Source organism: Emys orbicularis, chromosome 9 (assembly GCF_028017835.1).
Source record: "Emys orbicularis isolate rEmyOrb1 chromosome 9, rEmyOrb1.hap1, whole genome shotgun sequence".
Taxonomy (NCBI): Eukaryota; Metazoa; Chordata; order Testudines; family Emydidae; genus Emys; species Emys orbicularis.
Genome location: NC_088691.1, coordinates 23,422,621 through 23,447,398, shown reverse-complemented (window position 1 = coordinate 23,447,398; position 24,778 = coordinate 23,422,621). Strand labels below are relative to the sequence as shown.

General features: G+C 45.1%; 1 long non-coding RNA gene across 2 annotated transcripts; it reads right to left on the bottom strand.

Moving 5' to 3' along the window:
- Positions 1-1,095: 1,095 nt before the first annotated feature.
- LOC135884036 (uncharacterized) lies at positions 1,096-9,061 on the bottom strand. 2 transcript variants are annotated; one of them, XR_010561668.1, is made up of 3 exons: positions 8,935-9,061; positions 7,925-8,004; positions 1,096-1,142 (listed from the first exon to the last, which is right to left on the bottom strand). It is a non-coding gene; the product is annotated as an uncharacterized LOC135884036 (long non-coding RNA). The 2 variants fall into 2 exon arrangements; XR_010561667.1 differs by lacking the exon at positions 1,096-1,142 and adding an exon at positions 7,473-7,783.
- Between the last annotated feature and the right edge of the window lie 15,717 nt (positions 9,062-24,778).

Genomic DNA, 24,778 nt, shown 5'->3' with positions numbered 1-24,778 from the left:
CTGCTGATACTGCGCCAGTAACAGTGAGAAGGGTTGTTTTCTGACAAGCCCTTTACCACTAGCAAAGTAACAATGGCCTCAGTTTTTGAGTGTCCAACTTGAGACACCATAAGGGACTTGATTTTCTAAATATGTTGAGCACCCCAACCTCTGAAAATCAGACCTCTTTATGATGTCTCACCCAAAATCACAAGTCACTTTTGAAAATGTAGGCCAATAAATAGGTCTTCTTCATCTGAGCTGGCTTAGTATAGCTTCAATACAATGGCAGAGGTACAGCAAATATAATAGGCAACACTGCTAGGAGATCTTACCGGGAGTAACTGGCTGAAGAGAAGGAGACTTCTCCTAAACATGAGATTTATTTTACTAGGACTTCCAAGCAAAGTGATGAAAGCTCCTTCACATGAGTCATTTAAAATTGGACTAAACAAACCACAGGAGAATTCACTGCAGGGAATAATCTTATATTGGCTGGTGGAGAAGAGGGAAAATGAAATAACGGCCCTATAAGTCTATTTCCTCTCCATCTTCTATGATTATACAAAAATATTTCAACACATCTGATGAAGAAATTCTCTGTTATCGGCAATGCTGTTGTAAGTGGGATCACAACTGCCTTAACCTTTAGCTTAGTTGAATATACTAAACCATTGTCATACAACAACTCAACATCACCTCCTAGTTGCTACCATTACTTCAGTTATTAGCATTGTCTTTGGCTACAGACTGAAGAAATAAGTAATTCTGGGCAAAATTCTCTGCTTGTGTAACTCAATGGAAGTGTGCCAGCAAAAATTTGGCCCTATTTCTGTAGAAACTCACCATTCAAATGCGTGTTCAAACAGATGCTTTTGAATTTGGGGCACTAAGGAAATCTGCTAGCACGGGAAGCAAAGCATAGTATGCAGTTATTAGATAGCTCTTTGTATTTTCAGCGGAGAGAAAATATTAAACAGTCAGATGCAATAATCAATCTTCTCTGGTGCTGATGTGTGTTGCTAAGCAAATGCTTCACTTGGGGTATTTGACAAACTGACACTCTACCACATTGAGTGTCAAACTCAGCTTGTCAAATACACGGAGCGCAGCACTGCGGGACTTGGGCGTACCACCTGGGAAACCTTCAGTGACGTGATGTCCTAGAGGGGAAGAAAAAGAAAGGTTGAGTTTCTGTCAATGACAGGTAAGGAAAATCCCTCCCTTTAATTGGTGAGGAGGGGAGCCAAATAAGCAAGTGTTGACTTCTGCTGAGTTCACATCAGCTATATTGATCTGTGAACTGAAGCTGGATATGAGGAGCTGTGATCAATGCCCAGAGATAGAAGCTAATCTGAGTGCCCTGCTAGCTCACAGGGCTTGAAATATTTACTGCATTGCCCACACAAGGACCATCCACAAACACAGAAGTGGAGTTTGGATGCATTGTCAGGAAGGCTGATATCTTTCTGGGTACACAAGGGGCTTTTTAAAAAGTACTAGTCTAGACAAAGGCCCGGAGCATATACCCTAGGGCGCATTTCTGCACCAGATGGGGTCACAGGCAAGATGATCTAATAGAGCGTTTGCATTTTTCATTTCTGTAATTATACGTTTAGATAAGCAGGCCGGGATTTTCAAATTTAGGCTCCTTAATTAGAACCCCTGCTGTAATTTTGCATTCCAATGATCACGCAGTCACCTGTGACCCCAAATCTGCAAGGTACTTAGGAACATGCCCAACTTCAAGCATATAAGTCATCCCATTGTAGCCAATGCTTCACATTCTTAAGTATGTTGCTGAATTGGTGTCTCTGGCCCAGGTCCATAATGGAAGTTAGGAGCCTAAATTCCTTTGTGCATCTGGGCCTATGTGTCTAAAACAGGTGTTAGGGATGAAATCCTGGCCTCACTGAAGTCAATGGCAAAATTCCCATTGACATCAATGGAACCAGGATTTCACCCTTGCTATTTAAGTGCTGAGATCACTGAGCACCCAGATTTGGAATTTTCCACCTGAATTTGAAAAATGGGACCTCCAGGCCTATCTGAGATGAAGGATATGATTCTGGTCCCTTTGAAATCAATGGGGGGGTTGCCACTGACTACACTATTAGCAGGATCAGATCCTAAAACTGGCTCAAAGTCCAGTGTCAAATGTGTTCACTGGCGTAAAACAAACAAACAAAAGAACCTCCCCCACCCCCAAAAAACCTCCACCAAACTAAAACAATGTGGCAGTTCAGCAGCGTTCTTGCCTTCACTCCATTAATGGTCCCAAGCCCGTCATCTTCCTATATTGGACTGCACTGTTTGGCAATAATGTTGAAAGGGTTCTAATTCTCTATTGCTATACAGCCAGGGGAGCTCAGAAAGAAATAATGAATTTAGGGTTACCATATTTGAACTTTCAAAAAAGAGGACACTCCGGGGGGGGGGGGGGTGTAGCCCCGCCCCCTAGCCACTCCCTCCCAATTCCCGCCCCCCTGACTGCCCCCCACAGAACCCCCAACCCATCCAACCCTCCCTGCTCCTTGTCCCCTGATCGCCCCTTCCCGGGACCCCTGCCCCTAATCACCCCCCGGGACCCCACCCCTTATCTAAGCCTCCCTTATCTTTGTCCCCAACTGCCCCCTCCTGAGACCCCCCCACCCTACCTGTCCCCTGACTGTTCTGACTCCTATCCACACCCCTGCCCCCGCCAGATCCCCGGGACTCCCACGCCTATCCAACCGCTGCCTGTTCCCTGACTCCCCCCCCCCCCGAACCCCCAACTCATCTAACCCTCCCTGTCCCCTGACTGCCCCAATCCCTCTCCACACCCCTGCCCCCTGACGGGCCACCCCCAGAACCCCTTAAGAACATTCTCTTCCATTGTCAAAATTAACCCTTTTGTTTCCTTTCCTGCCTGCTCTATGATGAAGCTCCCCCCGGCCCCATGAACAAACATAGCTTTCTACCCACATATGCTGGCACAACTCACCCCCCATAACCTAATGTAACTCCCCACTAAAACCCTGTCCCCTTTGTTCCCACCCCCAGCCCCACTCCTCTGCACACAAACATGCAGATGCAGTGTCCTTGCCTTAATCCTTTTAGAAACAATCTGATCAATAGTTTGCTTTAAAAAATTCAGAGCACCAAGTCTGTAAGAGAAAAGACATTGCTAAACTTCACTAACAGATGCATGTGTGTGTTTAAAGGAAGAGGGAAGCTCAGAATATGGGTTGCTGCTTGAAATTATGATGCAGGGAAAATCTATCACAACTCCTGGAAAAAACCTATCCCGTGTCACACCATTTCAGTGCTGTTCACATGCTCTGTGGTATAGGCCCCGGCACAGCCTATTTTTAAAAATGAAACAGTTAACTGCTGTCAGAGTTCTCTTCTTTTCATTTCACATGACCAGTGGCACCAAGTTTCTGAGAACGTAAGCAGGCTATTTTTGAGACCACAGTGAGAAACTCAACTGAAAACCTTTAAAGGAGATGAAAACAGGATAAAACTGTTACACTGGCAGTGAAATGGAGTGGGTGATCGAACAGGTCTAAATTCTAATTTCTAACTTCTGGGATGTGGTGCGATGATGATAGCTTAGTAGCCCATCTCTTATTATACAAACACACACACGCCGCCCAAAGGGGTGTATTTTTTCTACTTGGAAAATAAAAAAAAATTCTAGTCAATGTTGATCCCCTCCCCCAACCCCACTCCCGTGCACAGTAAGCATAAGATCTATGCAACTCTCAAATTCCACTTAAACACTCAAGTTAGGGTTTAAATGGGACTTTACTGATGCATAGTCCTTGTGCTTGTCCTCTGCTTAAGGGAGTATTTCGCCCTAAATACCTGCATGAACAACATTGTTGGCACAGGGTTTTGTCGATTTTAGTAAACTGTCACCAGTGTAACTGAACCAATTCAAAAACCAATCCAGTCTGTTACAGCCTTAAGCTACATTGGTTTAGGCAGAATTTAAATGAATCTAAGTGGTCTATCCGAGGGGTTTGCCGCATTGTACTATACTGATTTTAAAATGACTTAGTCACAGCCGTGCAAGTATTCTAGTTTAGCCAAGGCCACAGATTAACTCTTGCAAAGCTGATGTGCCCTAGTGGTTATAGCAGGGGACTGGGCAGCAGGTGCTTAGCTCTTCTTCCCAAATCTGTCATTGGGCTCTACATGCAAATTATTTATGATTACTAATTAGACATTGTGCAGTCCTTGGCACCATTCTCTCTATACAAGTGGGGAAAGAAGAATGAACTCGTCATTAAACTAACTGGGAAATGGTCCAAATGCCTCAAGTTTGCTCTAAGAACTCTCTTTCCAGTAAAGTTTGATGTGGAGGTTGCATCAAAAGTGTAAATCAGCAGAGCTCTATTGACTTAAGTGCAGGGATGCTGATTTACGCCAGATGAGGATTTGACACTGAAGTTCAAGAAGGCTCTTTTAAAAAAAATGAGCACCACTGCTTCTGCTATTCTAGGTTAAAGCCGTTGTGGCTTTCAGAGGGGAAAAACAGAGCTGCTCATAATACTGCTATCAGCAACAGATAAAGGGGGCGGGGGGGTCACAAAGTGAAGATCATTCTTTTGGTACATAGGAGAGGAACTCACTCCGTACCCTGTATTGATGGTATGTTGTTTGGGTGGACCTCACTATTGACAGGGATTCTGGTTTCCAGTTGAAATGGGTATTTCCAAGGAAAAACCTGGTGTTAAAAAGCAGACTTAACCATCAATATTACTGTAGGCAGAAAAACAGAAACAGAAGCATTCTCCATGCTGTCCCTTGTGAATGGCATAAAAGGCCAATGCTTTAGAAATCCTGCTGTGAGCATATCAGCCATGTGTGATCTCTCTTGGGAGTTTTACAGGACTCTCTTCCTATTTGCTGTGCAATTGGTGATGGAAGGAAAATAACAAAGCAGGATGGATTTGACCCCAAACTTACACAAGTGCCTGTATTTTGGCTGTGTGTTTCTTTGAATTTTCAGTGGAACTGAGCCCAAGCTCTGAAGTTCAGCTCTCAATTTGGATACACACCTTTCTCCGGTTCAATGCACTCAGAACCTGGCTTTGGACGCAGACCCATTTCTAATTGCCATACTCACTCAAACACAAATCTCAAATCAAAATGAAGAGAGCGAGAATCCACATGAACCTGTGTGGAGCTGGGTTTGTAGAACCCCCTACCAGCTGTAACCTCTAGACGCCTCTCACTTACACAGGTGTAAATTAGGAGTAACTCCATTGAAATCAACAGACTTACACTGATTTAAAACTGGAGTGAGGTCAGAATCAGGCTTCCTGAGTGTCCCCCCAAGCTCTAGCTATGCCTAATATCACTGGGCCAAATCCTGAGGCCCTTACTTAATCGAACCTCCTATTGAATCCTATTCTATTCCACTGAAGAACTGCACCCATCACTATGGTTGATGCCAATGGGAGGTTTACCTGAATAAAGAGCAAAGAATTCAATTACAAGTACCAGGCATTCTCCAGAAAAGATCAGAGCTGGAGATAAGAGTTTACACTGAAGCAGCCATGCCAGGTTGTACCCAAGTCCATTTTTGCTATAGCACATCTGTGGATTTGGGTTAGACAGTTAATAAGTTTCAGACAGAGCAACCGCCTAAGTATCATGCCCAGTACATTAGTAACGCCTGCTCTCTGGCTGAAAAGTGTCATTGCTGCTTGCTTAGATTATGCAGGACAGCAAATGCTCTGCTCCCTGCTAATGAGGGCTGATCAAGAACTGCCTTCCAAGGATGCTGAATCCAACTAGATGAGAGTTCTTTCAGCAGTAAATAAAGCATTCGATTCCTTGTAAGAGTTGAGCAACAGCAGCACAGGGCTTGCCAAAAGCCACGACGGCTTTTGTTGTGCACTTGCTCTTGGCCTTTTTACAGCAGTGAGGTTCCTGGTTGCACATGGGACCCTGCTGCAGATGAAATCATCTCCCCCAGCGCCAGAATTAATGGGAACTCTCCTGTTTACTTGCTAAGGGCTGTATAGTGGCTTTAACCCACCATACACTATAGGGGACAGAGTGGAGCTGCAGCAGCGAGTTCCTGGAAGAGCACTGGCTCCAGGAGCACAGCTGAGGCAGCCACCTGGAAGCAGGCGCAGGGTACACACTGCAGCTCTGTTGGCTGGTACAGAGGGAGCGGGGGTGAGGTTATGGTCTTGTCTCACCCTCACCCTCTCTGAGGAATCCAGCCCTGCCAACAGCGTTAAACCAAAGCGGATCCTGCATTCAGAGAAAAAGCACCCAATCCAAAGCCCGTCCAGCTCAATGGAAATATTCCCATTGACTTCAGGGGACTTTGGATTAGGCACAAGGATTGTGCCCAGCTTCGGCACAGAGGTGCATGTGGAGAGAGGCTCCTTGCACCAATTCCCTCTGTACAGGGGCCAGGCACAACGGAGCTCTACGTGTTCCAGAGATGGGCTCAAGCTGGGACATCCAGCTCCAGAACCAGATTGACAACACCCCAAAGTTCAGGGGTGCTGGGTCCAGGACACTGGCTCAGCTTATCGCCAGGAGTGGCAAGCAGCCTCGTATGTGCCCTCTGACCTTTCAGGGAGCTGGGCTCAGGCTGCTCTCTTGATTTTGCGACCGGGCTCAAGCCAAATGTCCCTACAGGGAAACGTATAAAACAGTGAAATGTTTCCCCAAGCATCTTCTCCCCATGTCTTGTCATCCCAATAACCCACCCGCGGTCAGAGTGATTTTGTCCTTACTTATGCCAGCTGTATAGAGTAGAGACATAGGCCCTAGGTCGTTGTCTTATTCTCTGCCAGAAATGCCACTCATCCTCACTCAGCCCAAGCTACTCATCTGAATGTCCCTTCTCTGTCCTTGCCCCACACCTGCCTCTGGCCCTTCTTTTACATGGTTCCCTCCCCCTGCAAACCCACCTCGACCCCTTCCTCCACCTTCTTCTCAAACCCCACTTCTCCACAGAGGCTTATAAACCAGAGTCCCATAAACAATAATTCAACCCCCTAAGGTACATGCATTAGTCTCCCCAGCAACTATACGATCGCATGCCCTTCCCTTCCACCTCTCCCTCCCTGCGTTGACATCTTCTCCTGTTGTTTGCACTGTAGCTTAGATGGTAAAGCTCTTTGCAGCAGGGTTTTGTTCATTTGTCTTTGTACAGCCCCGTGCACATCTGTGGTGCCATGTAATAGATGAGTATAATGCACTGTTCACACGTACGTTGCTGTTTTAAATAAAATAATAGGCCCAAATTCTGATCTCTTCTCAACTTGAGGAGCACTTATTCTACAGGTGGTCTCATTAACTTCAGTGGGACTATTCATGGAGCAGTGTGCTATTCTGTGCGAGAAAGGGTATCATGATCTGGCCCAGAGGTTAATGATTTGTATGAAGTACACAGTATTAAAGTTTCTTCTCTCACCCCACAAAGTTATAAAAATAAAAAAATCTTGTAGAGTATTTATTTGGATAATTGAACTGGGAGCCAATTTACAATGCAGACAGTTAAACTCAGCTTCAGGGATGGGCTTGAACCAATAATCCAGGTACAGACACCCCTGAACTTTGGGATATTCAAAAGCTGGATCCAGAGTTTAATGCTGGGCCCCATCTCACTTTGGCTGACATAAAAGCACATGGTGTCCCTAGTGTTCTTATTTGCAACACAATTCAGAGACCCGGAAAGGATAAAGCTATAAACCAAGGAGAACCTTTTGATAGCTGATCAATACATGGATAATCTGAGTCTAACACATCAGGGGATCGATTAGAGCTGCAGAAATGCCTTAGGAGCCTGAAAATCAGAAGAGTGGCAATTTACACATGATAATTTATGCTTCTAGGCAAAGCAATGTAGAAGTGCTTGATACAATACTAATTATTGCTAGCACTGCATATCTCTGAATCCTCCTGCAAATCCCGCCTTGAAACTCACCTTCCAGCGCCGGCCTCCACCCCACCTCTTCTGTGCTCCCGCTGGACTCTGCTCTCTCAAACTGTTTGCTTCACTAACTTCTAAGAAAGGAGAAAAGAAAAAGGGAGGGAAAACGCTAATATCTAAAATTCACATACACAGAACTTGAGAAAAGGACCCAGCCAGTGGGGCATGCGCACTAACTTATTGTATGATCTTTCACTGGCGTAAACCTCCTTCCTCCCGGATCACCTCCCCCTGCTCATTGCTAGTTATAGCCCTGGCTTTTCTATGTCTCATTTGGATTGAAATTTCCCCAAGGCCAACAACATGTTTTTTATTTCTTTGTAAAGCACCAGGCATACATTAGAAACTGTACACATAGTCATTAATAATAAATAATAATCATCATCATAATAAATTAATTATGGTTCCAAGTGCAGAGCTCCCAGGCAAAATCACCTGCATTTTCTTTCCTGGAAGGATGCATGGGGAGAAAAGACAAATGAAGAAGCCAGCCCTTCTATCTATATACTTAAAATATACTGTCCAGCTGCATGGTTTTTCTCCTCGCAGGAGAGACCCGGCAAACCCCCTCATTAAAAATATCTGCCCCAGGGAGACTTGAATATTGGATATGATTCTGTATCTTGGGGAGAGGGATTCTGGAAGCTGGGCTAAGAAATGATCTAGACCAAATTGTAAACATAGGGGAAAGACACCAAGGAAGGTGGGGGTGGAGTGTCCAGGCAGAGGGCTGGCAGAAATTGGGGGTGTGCCCTGGGACCTCACCCCAAAGTCTCCCAAAAGAGACCCCCCAAAACAACTTTAGACAGGAGAATTGCTAGAAGTGGTTTGTTGCTGCCTGTTCTCCCAAGCTGTACCCACCTCAAAGTAGAGGTAGCAGGCCCTTTGGAGGAGAGAGACAAGTGTCCCATTTGAAACTCCATCCCTTCTCCCCTCTGCCACCCACTTTAACAGCGTACAAGAGAGTAAAGCCAACCAGAAGTGCCAGCGGGTACAAACCATACCTGTAGTTGCGCTCTCACGGGGCAAGAAGTTGTGTGGTGCAGGGTCAGGCACGCGGGGCCTGCTGGGGGCACCCAGGGAGCAAAGCAGAAGCAGAGCAGTGGGGCTCAGCCCAGGAAGGCAGCTCGTTTTTGAAGGGGCCTCTCCTTCTTCAAGAGGAAGCTGAAAATGGGGAAGATAAGGCTGAGGTTAGATAACAGGAAATGTCTGGATGTGAGTGACAACATGTCAGAGTTGTGAAATGCAGCAGCAGCAGCTCCTGGCTTTGTCCCTCTCACAGGGTGCAAAGCTCACAAACTGCTGCTAAAGCAAAGCTGGACGGGGTCCGTGCAAACTGTCCAGATGCACTTTCAGACTGAATACCTTGCAGATTAGAATAGGCCCCAAGGCATCAGCAGAACTGGTAACCAGGCCACATTTATTGTCTTTGAGCTAATCACACCTTGGGGGAGGCTGTTCACTGCTGGCTTACAAAGGCTCTCCAGGGGCTAGCCCAATAGCCTCTTGCTTTTAGAAGGGGAAATTTACTTTAACTGTTTAAATGGCCAGATTGGCTTGGATTGCCTGTAAACCCACTTAGTTAATCATGGTGCTGCCCATGGCTACACTGTGACAAAGCTGGCAATGTGGACTCGTGGTGCAGAAGGTGAGCAGAGCTATGGGGAATGCACTTGGGAAGAGAAATAGGTGAAAGAGACATAGACTGGCAGAGAGATACAATTCAGCCCAAGAGAGAGGATATCTCACGAGATCAGCTGTTCCTGAGAGATTTTTGACACCTTCAGTCGCTTATGGACCCAATTTTAAAAAAGGTCCCAAGCCAGAACCAAAAGAGATGGGGCTGGTTTGGGACCAAGGAACTGAATCTCATCCCCAAACCGATCAGATGTCTTTGGATTTGAAATTGTAGTTTGGACCCATCTCTCTTGCGAATGAAATAACCAGCCCCCATCAGATCACCATTGATTTCCACAGGAGATTTATGGGAAGGTAACATTTGTTTCTAAAAGTCACTGCATATACCACGGACTGCACTGCTAGTTTTCTCTGTCCATCTGTCTGCCCATCTGCCTATTCACGCACCATATTTCTAAGACCCCTATCTCCAGAGTATCTAAGCCAGTGGTGCTCAAACTTTTGTACTGGTGACCCCTTTCACATAGCAAGCCTCTGAGTGCGACCCCCCCCCCTATAAATTAAAAACATGTTTTTATATATTTAACACCATTATAAATGTTGGAAGCAAAGCGGGTTTTGGGGGTGGAGGCTAACAGCTCGTGACCCCCCATGTAATAGCCTCGTGACCCCTTGAGGGGTCCTGACCCCCAGTTTGAGAACCCCTGATCTAAGCATTCTACACACACCAGCACAGAAAACATCAATGGTTTGTTTACTATTAGCTTGTTCTTCACTGGAGAACTTTCACAAACCATTCTCACCATTGTGAACATCATGCCGGTTCCATGGGTGTTAGCAACAAGGGGAGCCTCGTGGAGCCAGCTTGCCAGCTCCAACTGTCATTCTCATCTAATCCATGCAGTGTTGAACACAACTGCCAGAAAGCCCCCCATGCTAAGCTCCACAACACAGCTAGGACTATGGAAGCTGAACTTGTGTTACCAACGCCAGGAAATTTTTTGAAAAGTCTTAGTGTGGACAGCATTGTGTGCAGCATCTTCCTATGGAGTCAGTGCTCGTTTGAAAGATGTCACTGCATGTTTAGTTAGCTTCTGGCTTGTGTCTCATCAATTACCAGGGATCGGTTCTCCCTTCGTTGCCACTCAGAAGCTGCCTTTCCTTCCCATTTTACCCATCTAGCCTTCCCTTTTCCAACTTTCCACTGCTGTCTCAGTACCTCTAGCCAAACCACATGGAGGGGTCTGTAGTCTTTGCCTGCTGGGACCTAAACTAAGCCAGCAGCTTTCAGTTGCTTTATCAACACACAAAGGGAGGCAGCCACTCGTTTCACCATATTGTTACTGTGCTGTCCAAGGCCCTGATTCTGCAAACACTTATGCACATGAGTAGCCATGCACACTTTGAACTCAATGGGGTTGTTCGTGCGTGTAAAGTCACTCATGTGCTTGCAGGATCCGGGCTCAGGTCCTCAGCTAAGAACAAGCCCTAACCCTTGTGTCTGACGGAGTATTAGAGAATGAGGGATATAGCTAGTATGCTGAGTTCCTCTTTCATCCCCGGCATTTTAAAATATATAATAATAAAGAGGAATGGAAAATATGGGTGGTTTAAAAAAAATGGGAGGGAGTGGAATCGGGGATGTAGTTTGTACAATTTGTTCTGAATCTTTTTTTCTCTCTCTCTTTACCATGCAAACATCAAGAAGCCCTTGAAATCAGTGGAAACTTCCATAAATTCCTTGAACTTCGAGGTCAAATTATTGAATTTTCATAGGTGAGGGAGGACATATTTTATTTGTATCCCTTTCTGGGCATGCAATACAAGGAGCAGTGCAGTATAACAGAGTTTGGTCCATACACTAAATCATGTGCTTATTGTGACCACAACCAGTACAGGGTTGAAAAAACCTAGGGACAGCCTGAGCCAGAACTCCAAATCTTAACACCCTCAAACTTTGAACGTGCTAGAAATCCAGCCCCAATCCATAGTCCAGGAGGTCCACCTCTCAGAAAGCTCAGAATTAGCGTCTCAATTTGGAGCAATTTCATCATGCTTCTCTCTTCAAGTGAATGCAATGGCAGATTTGATATGTGCTCACTAGTTTCCTATGCTGTTTGTGTCACAAGTTGCAATGTTGTAGATAAAACATGATGGGCCTGAATCCGACCTAATTTACATCGCTTTTTCACCTGTGTGACTCCATTACTTCAGTGCAGTCAGTGCTGATTCTTACTTGTGTGGGGGAGAGCAGAATCAGGCTGTTGAATAAACAAAAAAATCAACTCAGAGCTTGATAAAAGATCTGAAAGCTGTAAACATGCTCAAATATTTTCATCAAGAAACCACAATCCCATGTCCATACACTGCTCCACAAATTAAACTGCTATAAATAAATGTATACAGGGTAGTTGTAGTGGGTAACATTCAGAGCAGCATTTGATCTTGCTCACCCAGCAAACACCCTTGGACTGTACTAAAGAGGAAGGCCAATGTTCTATGGCTGTGTTATGCAGACCGGCTGATCAAAATGGTCTCTTCCGGTCTTTAAATCTAACATGAATCTCTGAACATTTTCAAACCTGGGTGCCTAAAGTTGGGCTCTTAAATCCATAAATAGGTACCTAAGTAAAGCAAGCCGATGGCTAAGAGTGTAAACATCTACAGCTCCCATTCTCTTTGATGGCAGTTGTGAATACTCAGACCCAGATCCTCAAAGGTATCTACGCTCCTAACGTCCAATGGAAATTAGAAAATTTCAAAATCAGGACACTTACATTTTAGTGTCTACGTATGGGTTTAGCCTTATTATAGGCTTGAAAATTTTGGCCAAAATATCTTTGGTCCTTCAGCCTGCAGTTGTAAGAGAACGTTTTGCCTATGTCATTTTTGAAAATGAGATACTCGCTTAGGAGCTTTGGAATATTTGACCCTTTATGCAGAAGCAAACACATTTGAAAACTATTCACCAGTCTTTTATTATGTTTGAAACATGATACTAACAGGACAACTATATTTCATGCTCCCCTTGTGTCACAGCCTACAATACTGACCTTCCCTGCACTAAAGAAAGATAGTAGTTAATACGGATAAAAAGCATGAAACTACTTGCGTGTGAAACATAAACGGCCAGGCTCTACATTATAATTCAGCCTGTTTTCACCAAGCTGGTGGCACAAAGGGGCTGGAGAGCACCCAGACCTGCCATCTGAGGACTCCTCCCATAGAGGCGTTGAAGCTGGCACAGAGCAGGCAGAGCCATTCCTACATCACACACCGGCTGTGGCCACCGCTGTCGGGGGCATGGCTGCAGTATGATAGTGCTCTGATAATCCTCAGCTACCACACAGCCCCTTAGAGTTAGGGTTTGTCTTCACTGCAATAAAACACCCGCAGCTGGCCAGTCTCCGCTGATTTGGGCTTACAGGGCTTGGGCTGCAGAACTAGGTTCTGGGACCCTCCCACAGTGCAAGGTCCCAAAGTCTGGGCTCCATCCTGTGCCCGAACACCTACACGGCAATTTTATAGCGCCACAGCCTGAACACCGTGAGCCCGAGTCAGCTGTCACAAGCCAGCCACTGTTTTATTGCAGTGTAGACATACCCTTGGTGGCCTAAACTAGCTAGCAATGGGTCTGAGTCTCCAGACAGTGAGAGACCCTAAATCTCTCTCCAGTCCGGACACCCTGCTCTAGAGCACACCCCGCTGCCTGTGAGCCACTAGGCCCAGCTTTAGCAAAAGCGGGTGGGGATTTCACAGTGAAGCTGATTTCCCCTTCAGCTCCTCAGGTGTCATCACACTACCCCAAGGCATGCAATAGCTTTGAAATTGCACTCCGCATTTCCTAACCAAGTCAGCCTTTCCAGAACATGTTTGCAGCCTCCCCTAGGGGATATTAACGATCTTTACTCAGGGTATGTCTGCAACAGAGCTGGAAGGTGCAATTTCCAGCTCAAGGCGACATACTCCGGCTAGCTCTGGTAGAGCTAGCGTGCTAAAAATAGAAGTGTAGCTGGGGCTGCCTCTGCCATGGGAGGGGCTAGCTGCCCCGAGTACAATCCCATCTGAGTCCCTAGGCACACACTGGGGCAGCTAGCCCCTCCCACCACTCGCACTGCCACAGCTAAACGTCTACTTTTAGTGCTCAAGCTTGTTCAGGTGCAGGCACGTCTCCTCGAGCTGGAAAGTACAGCTTCAGCGCAGACATAACCTCTCTGAGACGCATAGGGTATCAGCTGTAGCCTTCAGCCTGCCAACTACCAGAAGCACAAAACTGTGCAGCAAAGGTGGGTGACAAAGCACCTTTGAATGAGGTAGCCCACACCACGTCTTCGCTCATTTTACTTTCAAGATCCTGTCAATATGTGTAGGAGTAAGCTGTGAGAAAGCAGCATGCCTGTGTAGGATGCAGGTGAATCTGGGCCTATCATGAGTGATGCCCCTCCCAACTGGGGCTGGGGCCAGGAATTGGTTTGCTTTCATTTAGGGATGAGCTAACTCATGAAATCCATGTGGCCATAGTTTGCTGTCATTGACCCCGCCCTACCCATGCCACCTCCCTGATGTCAGTGGGACTGGACAAGTGTAGGTTAAAGCAGAATTTGGTCCGCTGGGCTAGATCCAGATTCAGTGCAAGGGCAGTGGTGTTGCACTAGGAAGCTCATTGAATATAAAGCGCTGCGAGATGTCTTGGAAGGCAAAACTCCACAAGTACGTAAGCAAATTAAAGTGTTGTGCTGCCAGTTTAGGACCTGATCCAAACCATTAGTGAGAGTGAATGGGCTTTTCCTTGACTTCTGTGGGCTTTGGATCAGGCCCTTACTGCAGTTCCAGCCCAGTCCTGTAACCCAGCTGGAGCACAGATGCTGCCTATTTTTAAGCCCTGAAAATGCAGCATGAAAATCCCAGTGTGGACAGGAATTGTAATTCACCCATCACACTGTAATACCCCAGTGCTCTCTCTCAGGCTTCTCCTCTCACCTGAAGAATCCTACTTGGTCCTTGCTTGACAAACTGCTATAATTATAACATTCAAATGTTCTTGCTCTTTTCCTTCCCACTTGTGGAATCTCCCCCCGGATCCCTGTTTTTTCCCCTGGATCCTGGAGAGGTTTCTGATTAAAAGCTCACAAAAGCCAGTTGCTACTGGAACTTCTCCCAAAGTGGCTGCTGCTTCTGACTTCACCACAGGGACAGTCTGGTGTGGTTGGAGCAGGGCCGTCCTTAGGATTTATGGGGCCCTGCGCAGTATTATTAAACTGGTGCCCCTATGCCCAGTGGCAGCCTGGGGGATGGGGGGGATGGGGAAGCAAATGAAGCAAATGACATTAAAGAAATTGCAGAAGAGGGTTTTTTCAAAAGAAAATGGAGCATGTTTTCCACTGCATGCCAGAAGGTGAAGACTGGACATGCAGAAGGTACCTAATTAAAAGCACTAAACTTGGGAATAAAAAATGTCAGTCACAGGTTTTTTGATATGACCTGAAGTTTGTCAGAGATTTATTTGCAAAAGCTTTGTGGAAAGGGCAAGTCAGCTGTCTTTCTGAATACAACATTAAATATTATGGAATTCATGATGCAGCTCTTCTCTGTTTTACATGTTCTTAATCACTATTTCTAAGCTGATTTTATATTTTAAATGTACTCTTAAGCCTTCATAAAGTAACCATTCCAGATTACTACATATTTAACTCACTGAAACAAAGACAATATTTTAAATTAATCCGTCACAGAGGTTTAGTGTGTTCATAACAATGTTCATTGCTTTTAGAAAAAGGGAGCACTAATTTACTGTGTGTGATCTCCATAACAATACACATGTTTATGAAATTTCACCCACTTTAAAAAATATGTTTCCAAAGATTTTAGGCATAACAAAGGATTTTATATCTTACTATGGTACTGATTTTGCTGGAGGGTTCTCTTAAAACTAGTTCATCAGATAGTCAGAAGTAAAGAAAGGGAAACTCTTTGTCCAGCTATCTGGAAGGAAAGTGGAAGGAAAGGGGTGTTGTTCCTTTAAGGGGTCTCTTCAACGGGGGGGGGGGAACGGGGGAGGGGGTGAAGGGAGAAAGGGATGGACAGAAAGGACAGGAAGACTTTGGAAGCAAGTTTTTTTTACTATAGTAATTAAAATTAAAATGTGTATTTTAGATAAGGGTGGTCTTTTGAAGGATTTATTTAAAAAACTGTATGTCTGAAGATCCAAGCATTTAAGGCTAAAGATCATTGTGCATCTAAAAAATCTATGCAAGGATTTTTAGAGATGTGATTTTATCATCTTCACCAACTAACTAATGAAATATTTTTAAAGCAAATTTTAAACTAAGGTCCTGTAGACTGACATGTTCTGAGTAAAAAGAACAGGAGTACTTGTGGCACCTTAGAGACTAACAAATTTATTAGAGCATAAGCTTTCATGGGCTACAGCCCACTTCTTCGGATGCATATAGAGTGGAACATATATTGAGGAGATATATATACACACATACAGAGAGCATGAACAGGTGGGAGTTGTCTTACCAACTCTGAGAGGCCAATTAAGTAAGAGAAAAAAACTTTTGAAGTGATAATCAAGATAGCTCAGTACAGACAGTTTGATAAGAAGTGTGAGAATACTTACAAGGGGAGATAGATTCAATGTTTGTAATTGCTCAGCCATTCCCAGTCCTTATTCAATGTTCTGAGTAAATATTACAGTAATGCACAACTGTTTTTGTCAGTAAATTCAGAAACTGACAGTATATACCTGGGGGTTGGCAAATGCCTCTTAAATGGCTTCATTACCACTTGAATGGCTCTTTAACAGTTTCAATGTTGTGCTAATAGGTCTGGCAGGCTGGCAGGCTTTTTCACTTTTAAATTACTAGTTCCCCTCCAGAGTAAGAGTCATCAGGCTGCAGCAGCCAGCTGTGGGAGCCTGCAGGAAGGGTCAGAACAGGAATAGGAAGAGGTTGGGGGGTGGACACTAAGACCCAGGGGTGCCCCAAATTTTCAGGTGCCCTACACAGCCACGTATGCTGTGTATGCCTAAGTAGGGCCCTGGGTTGGAGCTCTGTGGAGGACAGCAGGTTCTCAGGTGCAGACACACCCAACAGGAGCACATCTCGAAACCATGGCACTTGATATTTTTGTACAGCAGTCTCCATTAGAACATTGGTAGTTCCCACAGTATTACAGGTGGGAACTACCAATACTAGGCCCCATACTAAGGGCAATGTATGCCTGACCCTGGGGTGGGTGCAAAAGAGGCAGGGATGGTGCAAGGAGTCCCCTCCCTTGTGTCTCTGTGCAGGGGCTGGGCGCAATCAATCTTTGCGCACTTGAATGTGGAGCCACTGGCAGTGCTGCACTCCCAGGAATGGGGAGAGGAGTCAATGGCACAACAGAGCTCTAAGCATTTAGATGATGCAGAAACATAACAGCGGAGTCTTTATAAGCAGTTAAGTGAACCATGCATGATGGAGAGCCTCTTCTATGAGATGCCACATCACGCTGGTCAATAACCTCAGCAGCAAGACATTGAGTGACAACCCATTCAACCAGTGAGATACTAGATTAGAAGCATTGCATCTTCACCACAAGTCTGATTGGTCAATCGCACCTGAGGGCATGAAGATGTTTCTGGCACCTTCGGCAAAAAGCACTTTCAAAATGAACTCTTTACTGGCTGATATGTACGCAGTTCGCTAACCCGGGGTGGCTGGAGTTTGATCTCATGAGCACCTGGTTGCTGCTCACATGTGCTTATACCTCTCAGAAAAGAAAACCATCACTAGGGCCTCATAATGTTGTTTTAAATAGTGTGTTTGGGCTTTTATAGCTTTTCTGTCCTATTTTCAGCAGCCAGTGTTGGAGGCTGGGCTATAGCAAATGGAGGATGTTGCTGCTCATGGGCGATTATGTGTTTGTCAGATTTATTTTAAACTTCTGTCTTTGAAAAAACAAACAAAAAACCAACACGAAAGAAACTGTGAGGCTCAAGCTGTTTTTCAGATGGCCTGTGTCAGATAAGAAAACCCCACTAACTGTCACCGCCCTTGCACGAAGTTCCAAGATCAGTCTAAAAGAGCTCTTAAGTGACCCATAAGCATCCTGTACAATATACAGTCTAATTATTATTAATAATATTCATGTACACTTGGTGTTTATGAAAGGAATAGAAAAATAGCACCAGCCAATGAGCAAGAGGTTTGGATCAGCATGGGTCTGGTCTTATTTCATCTGATCTGGTTCATTCAGATCTATTTTAAAATGGGGGAAGAAATGGATCTTCCTTCTCTTTCCCCAAACCTGTCAGCCTTGTTACAGCACAGCGTGGTTCTCTGTTCGTGTTCTCTCACTGCAGGGCTGTTACTTTCCCTAAAAATTCTGAAAGCAAACTTATGCTGCAACTTTGTACTAAGCCATGTCTGTCTATCTATCTGTCTATCTAGTACTGGTATTGCCCTCATCCCTGTAATATTATAGGGTTATATTCTGCCACCCTTACTCATATAAAGAACAGAACTGCTACTCCTTGGTAGTCCCATTATGTGGCTATGTAAGGAGTAAAGTACTCCTCCATATTTTGCAAGGCAAGCAAAGCTAGCCCTTAGCAATTAATATAATCAGAGGCTATGAGTCTGTGTTTTATTCTCAGTTATGTCAATGGAGTTACTTTGGATTTACACCAGTGTAACCCAGGACAGAATCTGGTCCGGGGAGACTACAAAAACAGCTGTGGGTTGGAACCCATTCTTCAAATGGAGGGAGAGGCATCAGAACATGTTAGAATATATTTTGAATGAGATAAATACTTCTAAAACAATACTGTGCTGATTTCCTACTGATTAGTAAAGCAGAAGTTTATTGTGTATCTGATGCTAATCGGTGTCTTTTTTTGAACACACTAAAGATGCCTTTCTATACCTAATAGCCTTTAATCACCACATATGAACCAAGTTTCACCACTGTGAGTCCCTAGAGATGTTATCAAATTAACATCCTGAGTATGAAGGCTCGCTGATTAGTACTGAGTGTAGCAAGCAAAAAGGTTTAGGCCTAGCGCATACTCCCTTCTGTGTGTATGGCCCGTGAAACACAATGGTCACATTCCCACCATTGTCTCAGTAGGTGTATTCAGTAGTAGAGCTGGTTTTAGAGCTCAGGGAATCATGCCCCGTATTTTTGGTGTAGCTTTGTTTGACTTGTTACATGAACTTGCACTGTACATGTTTAAGCCCTTTTTTCCATTTGCTTTCCATGAACATTCAGGCAATTGAGTTTCAATGGCACGAATGTTTGCAGGAAGTGAATTTCAACGTCCTGTGCACTGGTGGAAACTGGAGGAAAGTTGCACACTCAAGTATTCACAACAGAAGTGTTTGCATGCTTGTCCAGTCAAGGAATAGAATCAATACTAGATGATGTATCTGACCAACCACCACTAGGTAATACCGCTTGAATTTCATATGTTCTTGATCAGTCCACAGAGGCCAAAACTCAAACAGATTTCAAATGACAAACACCTTTGTGAAAATCACGACCCATTAGTGGAGACTCTATGAACAGAAACACTGGCTAAATTAGCCAGGTAAGTTATTTGTGAATTATTCACTCATCTGCCATCCGTTCTGACTACTACTGAGTTATTTTTCTTTTTAAAGTTTCTGTATGGATTTTGTGCAGTTGAGAAAGCACTGAATTGACAGCCCCAGAGACAAAAGCCCTCTGTTTTCCCCAGAACAGTTGACCTAGAAGCAGGGCCGGCTCCAGGGTTTTGGCCGCCACAAGCAGCCAAAACAAAAAAACCCAAAAAAACAAAAAAAGCCGCGATCGCAATCGCGATCTGCGGCGGCAATTCGGTGGGAGGTCCTTCGCTCCCAGGCGGAGTGAGGGACCATCCGCCGAATTGCCGCCGAATACCTGGATGTGCCGCCCCTCTCCTGAGCGGCCGCCCCAAGCACCTGCTTGACAAGCTGGTGCCTGGAGCCGGCCCTGCCTAGAAGAACATCATCCAGGGTTGAGAGCACAGATCCGTCTTCGTGGCTCATTCAGTCCTGTCTGTGTTTGCCACATTTTGTCACGGGTCAGCCCAGTTTCCTTCACTTGCACATTCAAAATACAGAACCTCTAAACCATTTAGGTCCATATTTTGAAAAGCAGCCTGTAATTTTTCGATGCCAAACTTTGGACACATCCAGTACTGAAGACCCCTCACTCCATTTGAAGTCAATGGAAGCTGTAAATGCCCAGCACCTCTGAACATCAGGGGATAGGTATCTAAAGCTGAAGACCCAAAATGGAGCTAAGCAGGATTCCACCTCCCCTCTGGTGGAAATCACTTCCTAAAGAGATTCCAGGGTGAGACTCGTTTGTATTTTTAAATTTAAGCAGAAGATTGTCTTGCTGCTAACTTCCTGTTGAGTTTGAGTTTGCTTTAGCTTGTGGGGCATCCGGATCCTTGTGAGTGGTGTTATTTACATTAATAAATAATACCAACAGCTAGGGAAAGCAAATCCCAGCAGCAAGCTGATGGCTTTGTAAATCACATGGCTAGGATCCCCAAAGCACTGTCATAGGAACATAGGAGTCATGACTGGTGTGGAGAAAGTAAATAAGGAAGTGTTATTTACTCCTCCTAACACAAGAACTAGGGGTTACCAAATGAAATTAATAGGCAGCATGTTTAAAACAAACAAAAGGAAGTATTTTTTCACACAACACACAGTCAACCTGTGGAACTCCTTGCCAGAGGATGTAGTGAAGGCCAAGACTATAACAGGGTTCAAAAAAGAACTAGATAAGTTTATGGAGGATAGGTCCATCAATGGCTATTAGCCAGGATGGACAGGGATGGTGTCCCTAGCCTGTTTGCCAGAAGCTGGGAATGGGCGACAGGATGGATCACTTGATGATTACTTGCTCTGTTCGTTCCTTCTGGGGCACCTGGCATTGGCCACTGTCAGAAGACAGAATACTGGGCAAGATGGACTTTTGGTCTGACCCAGGATGGCTGTTCTTATGTTCTTATGAGTGTCATAGTAGATGAGACCCAATTGTCCCATCTCTGGCTATGGCCACTACCAGATGCTTCAGAGGAAGGTGTAAGAACTCAGCAGTAGGCAGATATGGGACAATCTGCCTCCCAGCCTTTCCTTCCCCCTTAGTCTCACCCTGATCTCTAAGGTCTCACCTGGATCTTTAATTGCCAAGAACTTCTTGTTTATAATGCAGCACTGTCACCTTCGATTCCTGGTATTATCCAAGTCATATCCTTTCATGAACATCTCACGTCCATTTGTGCTGCTCTCCCAAAATAGACTTTACTGGGAAAGGTTGGGGGTTTTGTTTATTGGTTTTTTAAGGGGGAGACAGGGGGTCTTTGTAACTTGTGAAAAACACTTTAAAGGAATATATACCAGAGTCCTGATCTTCCAAAGTGCTCTGTATTCACAACTCCAGCTAAAATCAATGGAAACTATGGGTATTCAGCTCAGCACCTCCAAAAGTCAGATGTCATATCCACAACTATGTCAGCCAATTAAAGAGCAGTTTGTTCTCCTTTCATATAGATCCAGGCTTCCCTGTTACTCCAGAGCTTTCAAGTTTGGATCAATAACTATTTTTGTAACACTAAATGGGGAGCAGTTCTATGGATTTACAAATTAGTGGAAATAGCTGTAGAGATGCTAACTATTAGAGCGCGTACATAATATTGCTGCAACTGAAATGGATTATACTCCATAGTTTACATACATAACACAAGTCTGACAGACATTATAGAGGGTGCACATCTAATGATCTTTAAATCTTATATAGGAAAGATCTATTGTTTCAGTCAAAATAGTGCTAGGGTTGTATTGTCATTATAGTGTAGGTCTTGGGCTCACATCTCGTTTAAGACGACGCTTTACAGGGAGGTCCAATAGGTAAGGAATCAGCCTTTCACTTGGGTTCAAATCCTGGCATCAATTATAAATGAAAATCACTTAGGTGGGAGCCATGCTAGTTCCCAAGTTTTGCACATCCAGGCAGCATTTGACATTTAAAAATGCTCTGCTCAGGAGAAGCCCAAAACTGGAAAATCGGGGTGCTACCAGTCACCATGCAGGTGACTTGGCTGAGCTCATGGAGAGCATCAAACTAAGACAGCGAGATCAGGACTGAGGCAGAGTTTTGTCAAAGAAGCTTGCACAGCACTAGACTGCACTTTGATTGGCTCTGACCAGGCCTGTTAACCCCTCAATTTCATCAGCACAGAATCCTTTCCGTGCATTTTTAGATGGAAAAAAAAGTGCTTTGCAGAATGGTGAGATGCCCAGAATAAAAGCTAGCCACTGATGGCAATGCTCAAGGTTCAATGTCAGCAGAAACAACAGAAGGGCCTGTGATACCAAGAATCCCGTTAGATACAAAATTGTCTGTTTATCAGTCCTGCAGTTCCACAGGCTGGGAAGCAACCACCACAACATAGCCATGATACTGGTGTTTGCTTCTCTTGGCCTGTGCACTGTGGGCTTTTGGAAGGAGGCAGGCATGCTGCTTATCTGGCACCACTCGTCTAGCACAAAGAGGGCATTTCAACACTGCGGCCTCTGCTTGCAGAGTCATTGTCACAGGGAAGTGTGTGACCACCAGGCCCCAGCTCCTGCCCTGAGTTGCTCAAGAGTGACAGTTGGGTTTACATCAGCCATCATCCTCTGTGGCAACGAAGTGCTTCCCCAACAGCACAAGACATCCTTCAGCTGCAACAATAGCACAGAGACAGCGTGGATTTTTATGGTTATCTCTCAGTCCAGGGTGTGTCACATTTCGAGGCCTCCCAAGGAATTGATTCCATTGCTTCAAATGCGGCTTCTGAATTTTTAGTTTTGAAGAGCCAAATGCTGGGTCCCAAGACTGCACACTAACTATTTCCATGGGGAAGAGGGGGCTCCTTCCTGCTGTGATCCTTCCAGGGCTACTCTATAATTGTTCTTCCCCTATCTGTTCCTTCCCCTTGAAGCATCTGGCCTTGACCACTGTCAGAAGACAGGATACTGGGCTAGATGGACCATTGGTCTGACCCAGTACGGCCGTTCTTATGTTCTTATGCTCTATACCCACTCTGGCAGCTGTAAGGCAGCAGCCCTTGTGGCTGATGTGCCCCCCCCCCCCCATTCATGAAGGAAGAGTGCCAAGTGGCTCCAAAATTAATTATCCTGTGGCTTGGGCCCTGCCCTACCCCTGACACCTGTGCACATTGCTGCATAGGGAGCCTGCAATGAATGGTACAGTGCAGACCCCCCTGCAGGTCATCTCCAAATCTTGCTTTTTTGCAGCAGAACCACCACTGTGCCTGCTGGATCAGGGCCTTCCACAGATGTGCAGAAGACTTCAGCCCCGAGAAATTGTGCTGGTGAAATTGACAGCAGCTTTCAAAGGCTGAAGACCCCTCCTTGCCAACGAGATGGGCAGTGGCAGTGCAAGGTCAGGCTGCTCTGACCATTCACCATGCTCCTGCCCTGGAGCAGTTCTCAGAGCTTATTCAGTCCTCAGCAGCTCTACTGAGACTGCCCACAAAGGGAGCAGTCTCTGGGTTATTTGTGACATCTCTGCAAGTAGGAACTGAACTGGGACCCAGCAAACAAACCAACTCATCTCACATCATTGGCCCCTGGATGGCGTGTTCTGAGTTTCCTCCTTTGTATGATGGAGCTTTTAAAATACAACGGGTCAATTTCAGCCCTGGTGACACTCCACTGAAAGGTTGGGAGCAACCTATAATGTTCCTTGCTAATGCTCCTTATGAAATTGCCAGTGCTGAGGTACAGGCAGCAAGCCAGTGCTTAGACATGGGGGTATCATTCTTTTGCCCCAGAACAGTGAAGTATTTAAGCCACAAGGCTGATAAGCTCATTTTGCTGTACTGTTATTATTATTTGTATTTTGATCTCAACTAAGAGCCCCAGTAATGGACTAGGGCCCCACTCTGCAAGGTGCTGTACAAACCGAACAAAAAGACATTCCCTGCTCAAAGAGCTTCCAATCTACGTATAAAATAATGTGTATAGTAATGAAAGTTGCTGAGTTGCTATACCTGAGTTACGCAGCTCAGGGATGGAGCAAAGACTCCTTCAGAAAGGAAGATGGAGTAATACAGGAGGAAGGAGACAGAGTTTCTCCCTTGACAAAGGTAATTGAAATACTGCAAGTTCTGGTAAAAACTGATCAATGCATCCTTTTCACTGTCCCATAATGTGGGAACCAGCAAGCATTTGAAATTCAAGATCAGCGTAGTCACAATATATAAACAAGGTAACACTTCTTCCTACAGCAGACACTACATGAATCCATTGAGCGCAGAATTAAGAACTGGATAACTTTATGAGTAGTTATAATATTTATAGGGTGATAAACTAATACACAACACAGCACACTTTCTGGCTGTGCATAGTATTGCTCATACAGTACTACTGGATAAAGACAGAGATGCTAATGCTACACTGTGGAAACCCAAGCATGGATTTGGGAGCTGAACGCATTGGGGGCCAGGACACATTTGTTAAATACACCTCTACCCTGATATAACACTGTCCTCAGGAGCCAAAAAATCTTACCGCGTTATAGCTGAAACTGCATTATATTGAACTTGCTTTGATCCACCGGAGCGCACAGCCCCGCCCCCCTGGAGCGCTGCTTTACTACGTTATATCCGAATTCGTGTTATATCGTGTCGCGTTATATCGGGGTAGAGGTGTAGCTTGAACCAGCCTATTGTGTAGTGTAACTTCTGTATTTTATCCCATTTGTTTAGCTTATGGATTTGCAAAATGTCTGTGAAACATAAACTAGATCTCTGGGTTCTGAAATCAGGTGGGTGGGCAGATTGTTTCTGGTGAATGCAAGGAACACAATTGCACATACAAAATATCGACTGGGGAAGCAAAGCCACTGCTCCATGCTAGTGCTGCTGCCTGCACTAGTCCCTCTTTAGCTATGTTTACTCTAATTTTTTCCACCTAAAATTTCTGCAGTCTAGATCAGGGTTTCTCAACCTGTGGGTTGGAACCCAAAATTGGATCGCCAGAATGTTTCAAAGGGTCATGTGGCAGTTCCTGTGGCTCCTTGCTCCAGGCACTGCAACCTCTGGGGTCCCAGTGCCACTCGGGTCTGGCCCAGCCGTCGTGATGACAGCAGTCCAGGTAGGCCAAATTTGAGTGAGTGGCACTGCAACCCCATGAGCCA